The sequence below is a fragment of the Pelodiscus sinensis genome, chromosome 21, assembly GCF_052426305.1.
Source record: "Pelodiscus sinensis isolate ZL-2025 chromosome 21, ASM5242630v1, whole genome shotgun sequence".
NCBI classification, from domain to species: domain Eukaryota; kingdom Metazoa; phylum Chordata; order Testudines; family Trionychidae; genus Pelodiscus; species Pelodiscus sinensis.
The window spans coordinates 21,938,205-21,950,502 of record NC_143072.1 but is presented as its reverse complement, the minus strand read 5'-3'; the positions used below and the strand labels follow the sequence as shown (position 1 = coordinate 21,950,502).

General features: G+C 45.9%; 1 protein-coding gene across 1 annotated transcript in view; it reads right to left on the bottom strand.

The window, feature by feature from the left end:
- The window catches only part of TBX4 (T-box transcription factor 4), a 151,836-nt gene extending 139,674 nt beyond the window's left edge, over window positions 1-12,162 (bottom strand). Inside the window, exon 1 of the mRNA XM_075904729.2 lies at window positions 11,500-12,162. The gene's annotated coding sequence lies outside the window, so the exon portion shown is untranslated. The remainder of the gene's footprint in view (window positions 1-11,499) is intronic.
- Window positions 12,163-12,298: the final 136 nt, after the last annotated feature.

Genomic DNA, 12,298 nt, shown 5'->3' with positions numbered 1-12,298 from the left:
TGTGTTTTTAACTCCAGGTCTAGCTCATTTATTTAAGTAATCATGCTTTTAAGTTTTGTACCATCCAACAGTGTAGCAGGCCTGTTTAGTTATAGTTCTTTGTTTCTTCATACGTCATTAATAAATATTTGGTCGTGAATCAATATCGCAGTTTTAGGTTTATCTGATCATTATTATAACATGCAGGACAAAACAGGATGACAGAATAAGCTCTATTAATCAAAGTGAATTTATACAACCAAAAACATTAGCATTGGGCTGAGATGAGATAATAAAGCAGAGCAAGCACTTGATCCTACTATTAACTTGCTCAGAGTGGAGTAAATCGCAGATTAAGTGTTGGCAAGCATGTGTGGGATTGAGTGCACATGCATAGGGAAAATAAGGGGGTATATGAGTATTCCTGTAAGCTGGGCACTTGTGCAGCCACTCAAGAGAGATTCAAATACTACTCTGGTGATTAGCAGAGCACCCATAGCTAGGTTTTGTTTTTACTGGTGGTGCACATTTGCACATGCCTCAGGGCACATCAAAATATTCCACACATGGATGGAAAAACGTGCACGTGGATGGGAAAGATGAGAGGGAACTTTGGTGTGCATACACCAAGGGGTTATGGCCAAACTTCTGAAAAACAGAGCCCCAAAACAGTTCCCCTTTTATCAGCAGAGCGCTCAAACCTTTGGGAAATCTGCCTGTTTATTTTGGAGCCTACATTAGGATTTAGGAACAGGGTTGCAGATTATTATTTGAATCTGGACTTGTGTGTGGATGTATGGTGTGGATTTGCCTGGCTTGATGTGGGAGGATGATCATGAATGTTGTATGTATGGAGGGGTGCGTGTGATTATTTAGGCCAGTGTGGTTTTGCTGCATTTTTATTTTCTTTGCCTGATGCACAAAATGCTCACATAACTGGGCTTTTCACTGGGATACAGAATAGACCCGTTTTCAAGAATACTCCTGACTTCAAGTCAGTTTCTCATCTGCCCTTAGTAAAGATGCTGAATCGGGACTTGAGCTCTTTAAATGTACTTGCACAAATCTAAGAGAGCCAAGTGTTAAACTATTGATTGGTAACAGCTGTAAAAAAGCTCCTCCCCCTCCAGGGTCCTTGTGGACATGCAGGGAACTAAATATAGTTATGTGCAGTGAACTGTAAATTGCAGGTGGGCCTAAAACAGGCCAGCCATTTCGGACTTTGACCTCGGGCGACATCTGGTGGGGAAATGTGGAATTGTTTTCTGCAGGAAAAATTTACAGCACTTTCTAGTGGCCCGATCTCCAGATGCATAAGGACCACAAGGTTCCCTGCGCGGATTTGACTTCAAATGGCACCTGTAGCGGTCAGCCCAGGGTGAATCCTCTGTTGTTACTGGGAGCGGTTAAAACAATATGATCAACGGGCAGGGATTTCCCTACACCCCCCCATGGGAGAGTATGCCCCCCCTGAATTTCCCCAACACCCCCCAGTTTTGTGAACAATGGTGCCATACAGCCCACCTTCACCCTCACGGTGTCACCCCTCATCGGCCCTGACACCCCCCCTTGTAAATTCGAACACCCCCTCCCCCAATTTAAATTCCTGGGGAGGCTACTGTCAACGGGGCTGTACAGTCGAAACCAAGATCCCGTGTGTAAAATTCTGCTTCCTACACCAGGGAGGGCTGCAAAACCGGTTTCTTCCCTGTTAACCCAGGGCGGGTTTAGGAGCATGGAAGAAAGCGACTTGTTGTGGATTAGGGAGTGTATACAGTGTCTCTTTAAAAGCAGAGTTCAAGGCAGAATAAAGAAAGGAATATAATTGCTAGAAGTGCCTTTCATCTGAAAGGAGAGGAGAGATCCTGGGATTCAAAACCCTAGCTCTTCCTGTCAAGCCTATATTTTCCGTAGCAGAATAACACTATCCCGTTTAGAGCTGGCAAATTCTGTGCCTAGATTTGCGTTTCCAATAAATGCACTAATTCCTTTGCAGTCTCAGGTTAAAAGATCCTCCCAACAGACACCAGCCTCCTGCTGTTTAATATTTTTTTTAAAGAAAGCCCTTCTTGGGACATGTTCGCTAATCGTGTTGGAACATGAAGTCTCGGTTTTCTAAATAACATGTCCTCGCACCGTCTCTCCCTGGGAAAGTTCATAGGAATTCCTGTTTAATCTGGAGATATACAGTATATATAAATTGAGACCTCGAAAGATACAGATCTCATTCGCAGCCACCAGCATTTATAAATCATTTAAATAAACTGAGAGACTCCCCTTTCCCCTCCAACATCCTGTGCTTAGAGCCAAGACAGAGCAAATGTTGCGTTTTGCTAATAATAAGCTTTACGTTTAAGTAAACAGTGGGTTTTGTCTTCACAAACCCAAGTCATTCGCACAAGATCAAAGCAGAGATTCGCGCTACCTCTCCCGCCGCCCAGATCCGAGTAGATTCAGCCACTTAGAAGAGGATTTCGAGACTCTCCCTCCCTCCCCCAATCTGCGAACAGACTTCGCTGCGAGTTTCAAAGACTCATACCCGGCGTGTATTGGCGACCACACCTAGATAGGAGAACCGTGGTGTGTATGCTGAAACTACGTATACGGGTTAGGAGCCCATCGAGTCCAAGTGGCGCTTTGGGTGCGCAAGGGCTTGTGAAAGCCAAGGGGTTTAGTTTCTCCAAACACTGGCTATTGCTCACGAAAAGCCAGAGGGATTCTGGAGTAGGATCTGAGTAAATCATCTGCCGGGTTTCTTTCAAAACGATGCAAGCGCAGTGACTACCTTGCTCGGTTTCCCTTGTGGGCGGCTGTATAGGTTCAGTAGTGAACCGCAAGGCTTCGGGGCTCTGGATAAGTGTGTGTGTGGGGAGGGGCTGTTATGCATCAGTCTGTTTGGGGCGCCTTGTGAGGCTTCATTAAGGGTGTGGGGGAACCAGACCTATCAAGGACTGGAGATGTAAAGATGACCAGGGAGTAAATGACAGGGCGTAGCAAAAACAAACCAACCCACCTACCAGCCTACACAGTTTCCCCCCAGACCCTTCCACAGAGAAGCAGACAGAGAAAAGTGACCGTCGCGCAAAATCTCCATTGCCCAACTAAAGTCTCCTGTAGCCAGTCAGTTGTTGCACAAAGCCAGGGCGCAATATGGAGACAGTGGGACGAACACAGAACACAGGGAAATCACTGTGGAATTTACCAGACAGCTGGCAAAATGTGCGTTCTATGCAATTAACTAATTCAGTTTCAATGCACGCCCCCTCCCCATACACACACTGTTCTAATCTGTTTTGCAACTCCCCTCCCTCTCTTTGCTCTCCTTCGCCTGTGTTATTGGCAAGCAATATCTGCTCCCTTTTTTTGACTGGGACAAGGCCAGCTCTCAGCTAACTGCCCTCAATTTATGTAACCTTTTGTAAATCCCCTTTCCCCGTTGCCATCTGAGAGCACGCTCTACCTTAGATTAATTTCTTAGCAATTTGCAATGGCCATTCTTGTCCAGCTAACAACCGTCCTTTTTAAAGGAGACCAAAGACATCTTAGAGCGTCCCGACCTCATGACCTTGTCCCTGGATTAGTAATTGGGGAACAAAAGGGAAGGACGAGTCTGCTCTGGCCACAAGAGGCCATGGCAAAAACATTCAGGGCCCCTTTGGATCCCTAGAATAACTTTGATTTAGACATAAAAGAAACAGCCTAGCAAAAGGTCCATCCAGATTCCTTCTGGTGCCTCCCTGGCTTGTAAGATACGTTCCCCTGTGAGACAATGATGGGGAGAAGAAAAGGGGAACCGCAAAATTACTTTCCCCACAACTTTGGGTCTCCACCAATATAAATAGCTTTCTGGTTCATTCTCTCCTTGCATCCTGTTTCTTTTGGGTGGGGTCTCATGGTATTTCTGTCCTTTATTCCTGGCACACCAGAAACCCACAGAGAATAAAAGTAGAATAGGGGAGAGGCCTTAAGGGCCAATATCTGCCAGTTCCCAAACAGGGAGGCAGATTATGAATGGACTTATAGGCTATGTCAACATTATATGTTTATTTCGAAATAAAACTCATGTAATTTTGAAATAACAGAGTTTGTGCCTATACAGCAAGCCCACTGTTTTGAATTTCAGGCTTCTTACTCTGACTCCTGGAGCCCTCATTTCACCAGGAGTAAGGGAAGTCAGAGGAAGAGTGTTCTTCCTTCAACTTCCTGCTGTGTAGACAGTGCCAAAAGTCGAATTAAGGTACTTCAATTTCAGCTACACAATTAACATAGCCGAAGTTGCACATCTTAACTTGACTGTAGCCCACAGGGCACTTCTACACAGCAGGGTTAAAGCTGAAATAAGCTATGCAACTTGAGCTACATCAATTGCGTAGCTTAAGTCAAAATAACTTATTTCAGCTTTTGGTGCTGTTTACACAGCAGGAAGTCGGAGAAAGCGCACTCTCCCTCCAATTTCCCTTACTCCTTGTAAAATGAGGGTTACAGGAGTGGAGTAAGAAGTCCTCCAACTCAACATTATTTTGACATTATGTCAAAATAACTGCTTGTAGTGTAGATGCAGACTATGTTATTTCAGAATAACGTCAATTATTCTGAAATAACACTGCTGTATATACGTGCCCTTAAGGGTGCATCTAGAGAGTGCCGCTATTTCAGGATCATTCTGGTATCTTGAAATAGCATTTTCCACATCTTGACAGCACTCCTGATATTTCAAAATAGCGTTTGAAATAATGGGAGCACTATCTGGACGTCCCTGTAAACCTCATTCCACAAAGATTAAGGGATGTTTTGGAATAGCGGTTTATTTCAAAATTTGGCTCTGTGTAGACAGCGCTAAATTACAAAATAAACTGTTTTGAAATTAACTCGAAATAAGCTACACAATTTGCATAACTCAAATTGCATAGCTTATTTCAAACTAAGGGTGCAGTGTAGATGTACCCTAAGGCTATGTCCACACTGCAGAATACTTCCAGTATCCCAAAATAGCTATTCTGTGTCTTTAAATTATTTTGAATTTTTGAAGCTCCTTTTTTTGAAAGGGATTTTAAAATATTTGGTGTGCTCTTCCAGTGTCTCTGTAACCCTGGTTCCTTGAGGGTTAAGGTACATTTCAGAATCGCACTTTATTTTGAAATTTTTAAATAAGCTATTTCAAAAGTACCTTGAAATAAGCTATGCAGTTTGCTGTAAGACAAATTGCCTAGCTTATTTCAAGGTATGAGTGCAGCGCAGACCCTCCCTCACACATCAATATAGTCCATATAGAGAGAAGACTTCTGGGTCACCCCAGTGCCTGTGTTTTATATATTGCACAGGTGCACCCAAATTCTTTCATTGTCTCCAGGATTCATATCAAGGGGTTGCCATGTTAGTCAGTATCTGCAAAAATAACAGGGAGTCCTGGGGCACTCTAAATATGTCTACACTACAGGACAAGGTCGAATTAAGAATCGCAACTTCAGCTACGTTAATTGCGCAGCTGAAGTCAAAGTAACTTAACTTGACTTTTGGCGCAGTCCACACTGCAGGAAGAACACTCTTCCTTTGACTTCCCTTACTCCTCGCCCCTCTCCGTTGGAATTAGCTGTCTTTACTATACTCCGCTCATTGGGACCCTGGAAGATCCATTGGGACCCTGGAAGATCGACAGCTGCAGCTTCAATCTTCTCTGTAGTGTGGACATGCCAGATTTCTTTGAGCATCAGCTTTCTTGGGCACAGACACAACTTCATCACATGCTCTTTGTCCACCAAAGCTGACCCTTTAAGGTGCCCCTTGTTTTCCTCCCCCAGGATTTGTGTGTCTGCCAAATAGACACAAACTGGAGAGCGGCCCAAAAGCTTTTGGGGCCATGATTTTCCCTGCGTCTACAAGTTCCGTGGGCCCCGATCACTTAGACCGAATTCGCTTTCTGCACACCTGTTTGCCTTGCAAACACAGCCTCGTTGAACACCTCATTGCCATCAAAAGCTAAGTATGGGACACTTCCAAGACCACTCAATTAGCCTCATGAGCACCGCTCCTACAATTGACAGGCACCTCTTCCCGTTATAAACGCGGGGTTCCTGTTCTCTCTCCTCCAGCTCATCTGAGGAAGTGGGTTTTGCCCACGCAAGCTCGCTCGCGATCCCAGCTGTGTGTTTGTGAGTCTCTTCAAGGTGCCACGAGGCGGCTGGTTGTTTGTAAAGTTACAGATTAACAGGGCTACCCCCGCTGCGACTTTTTAAACCCCTCCTCCCCCACTGCCATGTCTCCGCAGGCGTGTGTCTCGCTACAGCTGCGGTACCCCCGAGCCAGGCTGCCCTAGAACTAGCTAAGGGGGCAGCCGCCCCGCGTACCCACAGAGGGCTTCGTATTCGGGGTTGCAAGGTCTGCGCCCAAGCGGCCCCCTCCCAAAGCAGGGGGCTGCGGCTCGGGGCTCTGCCCCTGAAGGGTTAAAGCCCGTTGACCCGCTGCCTCCCCGGACTCGCCCCCTCTGTGCATTGATCAGCGATTGATCGCTGGAGACAGAGAGTCCCTCTCTGCAGGCGTGTGAGCGCTGCGCTAATTGGAGCTGCCAGGCGGGGACAATGGCCGGGCGGCTCGCAGGGGCTGGCGTGAGCGGGGCAGCGAGCGAGGCTGCCTAATTGGGAGCCGCCGCTGGAGGGATCGGCCTTTGTCCCCGGCGAGGGGAGGCCGGGTACCCGGCAGGCAGGCGTCAGGCGCCGGCTCCCGGACAAAGAGCTGTCTGCTGCCAGCGCCGCCCGGCGTCCAGCCCCGGCTCCCCAGCCGGCGTTAACCCTTTCGGCCGCGGAGGCGGAGAACGAGGCGGCTGGCAGCCCCTGGGGGGCCCAGCCCCGAACCCTGCTCCCCTCAGAGCGGGGTGAGAAGCCAGCGGCCCCACGCGGGTTATGCTGGGAGCCTCCTTGCTACCTCTCCTCCAAAGCCCGTGTCCCAGCCCCCCCCCCTTCCCCGGGGCTTTATCCTCCAGGGAATCCCCAGTACTTTTGCAATGCTAAAAATAACAAGGTGAATGTACCCGGATATTGCGCCTGGCACATGCATTCAGAGCGCTGCAGGGTACTGTTTAGTGAACCCACCCCACATCCCTGGGAGGGGAAGCATCAGCAGGCTGGCCAGGCCCACAAATCCAGGCCCTTTCTAGAGGAGGAAACAAAGGCTAAGTAACTTGGCCAAGGCCATGCAGAGAGTCAGTGGCACAGCTAGAATTAGGCCTCACTGCCTCCTTCCCTCAATGACCCCTTACCTCCTGACTCTCACCCCGCTCCTGCTTCCAGATCACTGCTGCACTTCTATATAATTTTCAAGTGGGTAACTTTACCAAAGGAGCTATAAGGAATCTGCTTTTGCAGATCCAGACTAACAGGGCTACTCCTCTGATACTTTACCAAAGGAGTTATTACAACCAGCTTAATCAATCTACTCATTTTGCCCTTTCACAATCACAAAGCAGGTACGATTTCCCTTTAATTGTTCATCATTCTAGATTATTCAGCATCATTTGGGGCATTTCACTTACTCAATGGCAGGCTGGGTAAAGTAAGCTTTTTGCTTTGTGGTCATAGGTTTTATGTCCTGATCCAGTTTGAAAGAGTGTGGCAATTAGATTTCTGGGATGAAAGGCATTTTAAAAATCACTTTCCATAAACATTTGCAGTAGTAAAACTCCATTGCATAAAAATTGTTCATGGAAACTGAATAGAGGGAGAAGTGTAAACTAGAATCACACAAGATCTTTTGGCACCTTTTATTCTGCCCTTGTGAATAAAAACTAAACAGCTTTTCAAAACAAAAAGCTGAAATTAGGTTTCTCTCTTTCACAAACATAAAATATATTTTCTGTTGCAGCAATGCAATACTTTTGATTCAACAATTTTATTAAGGGGACCTCTGGCTACATGGCCTGTCTAAACCCAGTTTTCAGTCTCAGTTATATATACACACCTGTACCCTTTGCTCTATGATCACATATAAATGCAGTCTTACATGATGTCGCTCAGGTTATAATGCTAGAAGGCTCCATTTACTAACCTCCCAATTCACATCACATTGTCCTTGCTCACACACGGCTGCTCCCTGTGTTGGCAATGCCATCGCTGCCTCCTGTTTTTTTCCAGAATACAGGTCCTGAGTCTGCCAACCCACATATAAATATTCACACAATGATTAGCTCCATTGTAGGCTGAGACCATGAGCCTGTACATAAGCGTCTGCAATGTCATATTGCTCTATGGATTCAGGAGTGTGTCCATGAGGGTTAGATTCCTGGCTCTTCATGGCAGCAATCTATTGACGTCTCTCTAGCAGAGCACTGTGCACACTGAATCCCCCACTTACAGGAATGATTAGTAATTTTAGGTGCCTTGCTTCAGTCACATAAAATGAGCCTGATTTTCAGGAGTCATTGAGGGAAGGGAAGGAGGTAGTGAGTTCTAATTCTAGCTGTGCCACTGACTCACTGCATGGCCTTGGCCAAGTTACTTAGCCTTTTTTTTCTCCTCTAGAAAGGGCCAGAATTTGTGGGAGGTTTTCTGGCCAGCCTGATGATGCTCCACCTCCTGGGGGTGCGAGCTAGGTTAACTAAACCTCTGTTAAAATAAATCCTGCAGCACTCTGAATGCAGGTGCCAGGCACAATATCTGGGCAAATTCACCTTAATATTTTTAGCATTGCAAAGATACTGGGGATATGCTGGACTCCGCTGTATGTTTAGCCCTGGAGAGTAAACTTCCATCTAGAGCCTATGGGACATGAGGGGCAGAATAGGAAATTGGATTTGGAGGAGATATTGAAATGAGGCACTGAACATAAACCCTCTGGAGTGAGTGTGTTGGGGGGGGAGGAGGAAGGGGAAATCAGCCCCTTTTCAATTTTTCAAGTTGAATACCCTCCACCCCAAATTGTGCACCCAAAGTCACTTGGGAACTTTTGGGCCACTCAACAGGAACATGAAGAGCACAAAATCCGGCCCTTGGAACTCAGTTGTTGTGGGGGCAGAGGAGGAATTCCAACTAACCACTGACACATAAGACACAAAAATGTGTAGTCATACTAATGTGTATGATGTTTAAATACCCATATGTCTTACAAATACCTGAGGACAGAGGGAATAATCCACAGAACACACACCACTTTATTTCTATGAAAAATGGAACAGCCAAGTTAAGGCCAGCTGACGTTTGGCAGGGGCATTGTGATGTGCAGAATTACATGCATCTCCAATGCCACTCCATACCACAGAAAGACCACAGGGTGTGTCAGACCAGAGTAATTTCATGTATCCATTTATAAGGAAAAAGGCAGCATGTGGCCAATCGTTACTTACGCAGTTAGTTAAGTTGTTTAAATATAGGATTGATCGACAGCTTCAATTTCTGGCTGGCTGTGAGAGAGGCAGGTTTGTTCTTTCTGGAATGCTTTACATGGCCACGAATGAAAAATCCTCACACCCCTTCCTCCAGCCTCCTGGTGAGCAGCGAGAGACAGGCTGCACTGAGAAGTCACGTTTTCAGGCTTCTGGTCCCTAGACACTTGACTTCCGTGGGAGTTTTGCCCAAGTACGGCGTAACCACCGAGCCTGTGCACACTGGGGGTCAGGGTCTGGCTTCAGCTACATCAGTACTAAAGGACAGACCCTCCTTCCATTGAGGCCAGTGAAAGAAGCCATGTGACTGATCTCAGCGTGAAGATGATGCTGGACCTCATCCAGAGAAATGGGAGCATTTGGATGCTGAGCACACCTTGCTCCCAGACCTACCAGCATAGATCTGGCCCCCTGCAGTGACAGCCATGTAGGCCCACCATCTGGGCCTATATAGAGACCCCCCTTTGCCTCGTTACACTGAGGCCTTGCATGATAACGTCAGCCAGGCAGCAAAGACGACAATTCCGTTTAGCTTGGCTCCAGCGGCAAGGCTTCTCACAAGGAAAGTGCAACAGACACCCTATTCCTTTCCTTGCTGAAGGATATAGAGGAACTTCCTGATATACACAGCCAGTCTAGAAATAGTCTTTGCCTAGCCCTGGCATTTTATACCTCAAACATCTCAACAACAACTTGCCGCAAGAAGGAAGCAAACATTTAAACATTTACCAGCCATAACCTCAGAATAGACCTGATGGCATTATTCTTGAATGTGGGGATGTGAATAGGAGATATTTCTCTATAAATGTTTATTTTAAACCTACCTTCCTCATCCCTCCCTCTAGCCAGCCCTTCTCTAATTAAATGTAAATGCAAACACTGCTTTCTTGATAAGCATCTGTGAATTGTTTCGCTAATATATTCCTTATACTTCCTAAAGCCAGACTCCAGATATTACCCATCCTGAATTGGATTTGTTCAAAAGAAATAATTGTGAAAGTCTGTTTCAGTAACTTCATTTCCTTCCCAATAGGAAGAGAGAGTTTCCAAATTGGGGGAGTCAAACTGGGGGAGCCATTACTCAGTTGCAGATATTATTATTAACAATCAAGCATGTTACAATGTCCATTAGATTCACATTGCACCTGTAATGTCACCATTCTATTATCTTAGGCACCCATCCAATGTCACTGTTTTAAATATTTTATCAGTGACACTTCTATTTATTTTAAAATTAGAATTGTCTTTAAATTTGGTACCATCTAAATAACAAACATGGCAATACACTGGGTATGGCAAGCTTATCTGAAGGAAGGTTGATCTAAAGGTGTATATTTATCTTGGATTTTGTTATTTCCATTCCAACTTATCTAAAGAAGTGGGTCTTGCCCACAAAAGCTCAAGAGACTATATATTTTGCTAGTCTCCACAGTGCCACAGAGCTACTCATTGTTTTTAAACTTACAGACTAACAGTTATTTCTACCATGCTGAAATAAAAGGAGTATTTTTGACTGTTAGTTTGACTCTATTAGAGATAGTTTAAGAAAGACAGGAGAATATTTTAACTATAACATAGAGGTTACATTTAAATAAATAGGGGGGAATAATTACGTTTACGGAAGACTCATCAGTGGTATAAACGAAAGCAGATCTCACGAACAATTACCTAGAACAGGGCCAGTTTCCAAGCTGAGAGTACAGCCTTGCGACTGACCTTTTGCGACGCGTTAACTCATTTCGCCAGCAGAGGGCGCCCCAAACAGCTCCGCTAGGCGAGCGACCCAAGTTTTTCCCCTAACACAAACAACTTGGCTAATAAATCTTCCCAAGAATGAGAAAAGGGTAATTGGTGAAGAAAAGGGTTGTTTATGTCATCCTTTATTGCTTTACCAGAAAGCCGTGAAGTTCTTCTCAACCCAGAGAGAAATTAGGACCTGCTGACCTCTTCGGAGATTTAAGGCCAGGGGGTCAATTTAAATAGATTTCATTGGGAAGACCCCTGTTTTTACAGGAAAAACCTGGATAAGGGTGTGTATGGGGCGCCTAAAGCTTGGGCTAGACTAGATCCTTGAGATCTCCAACGATCCTATATAAAACTACAGAAATGGACCGAAAGGGGGAAACGACTGGGCGTGTATTTCCTGTTACCTGGGTAGCAATTGAAAACTTCTCTCTGGTTTCTTTCAGCGTCTTGCCAAACAAGGAGAAGTCCAGACCGCCTCTCTCTAGTCCCTTGTGCTTCACGCCTGTTCGCAAAGCGGCTACAAGGAGTCTCTTCCCACAAGACAACGTGTAATAAGGATTATTTACTGGGGGGAGAGGAGAGCTGCTACCTTCTCCTCTCCCTCTCTTCCTGCCTCAAGCAGCCATCGCATCTCACGCTACTGGGTTCGAACGCGGAATCTTGGCCTAACTATGCTCATTGGATAGATGATTAATCGAACGCGGCGTGTTCGCAGCTGTTGGGAGGGTTCTGTCACAGAACGTTCTGTGTGTGAATTCCTGGGGGGGGGGCTTGCTACAAGTCACTTCGCTTTGGCGTTTTTTTGGTCAGGCGAACGAGTCAATTTGTTCCCCAGGTGATTCACTGTTAGCAGAATTGCCTTTGGCTGTGCAAGAAGTGTACGACTCTCTCGCCCCACTGGCCGGAACTTTGGGTTTGCTGGAGACTCTCCCAGCGTTGTTTTACGTTATCCTCACAACTTGGTAGCCACCGATTTCGCAACAGGAACATGGAGCTCATAAAATCTGGCCCTTGGAACTCGATTTTTGGGGGGCGGAAGGGGAATTCCAACAAACCGCTGAAAGATAAGACTCAGCCTCCCCCCCCCCACCACCACACACACATACACGCATATCATAAAGCCAAATTAAAATACAAAGCTTCCTTTTTCCACCGAGATAGGAAACATATTTGCAAATAAACAATGCGTCTCAGCCAACTTTT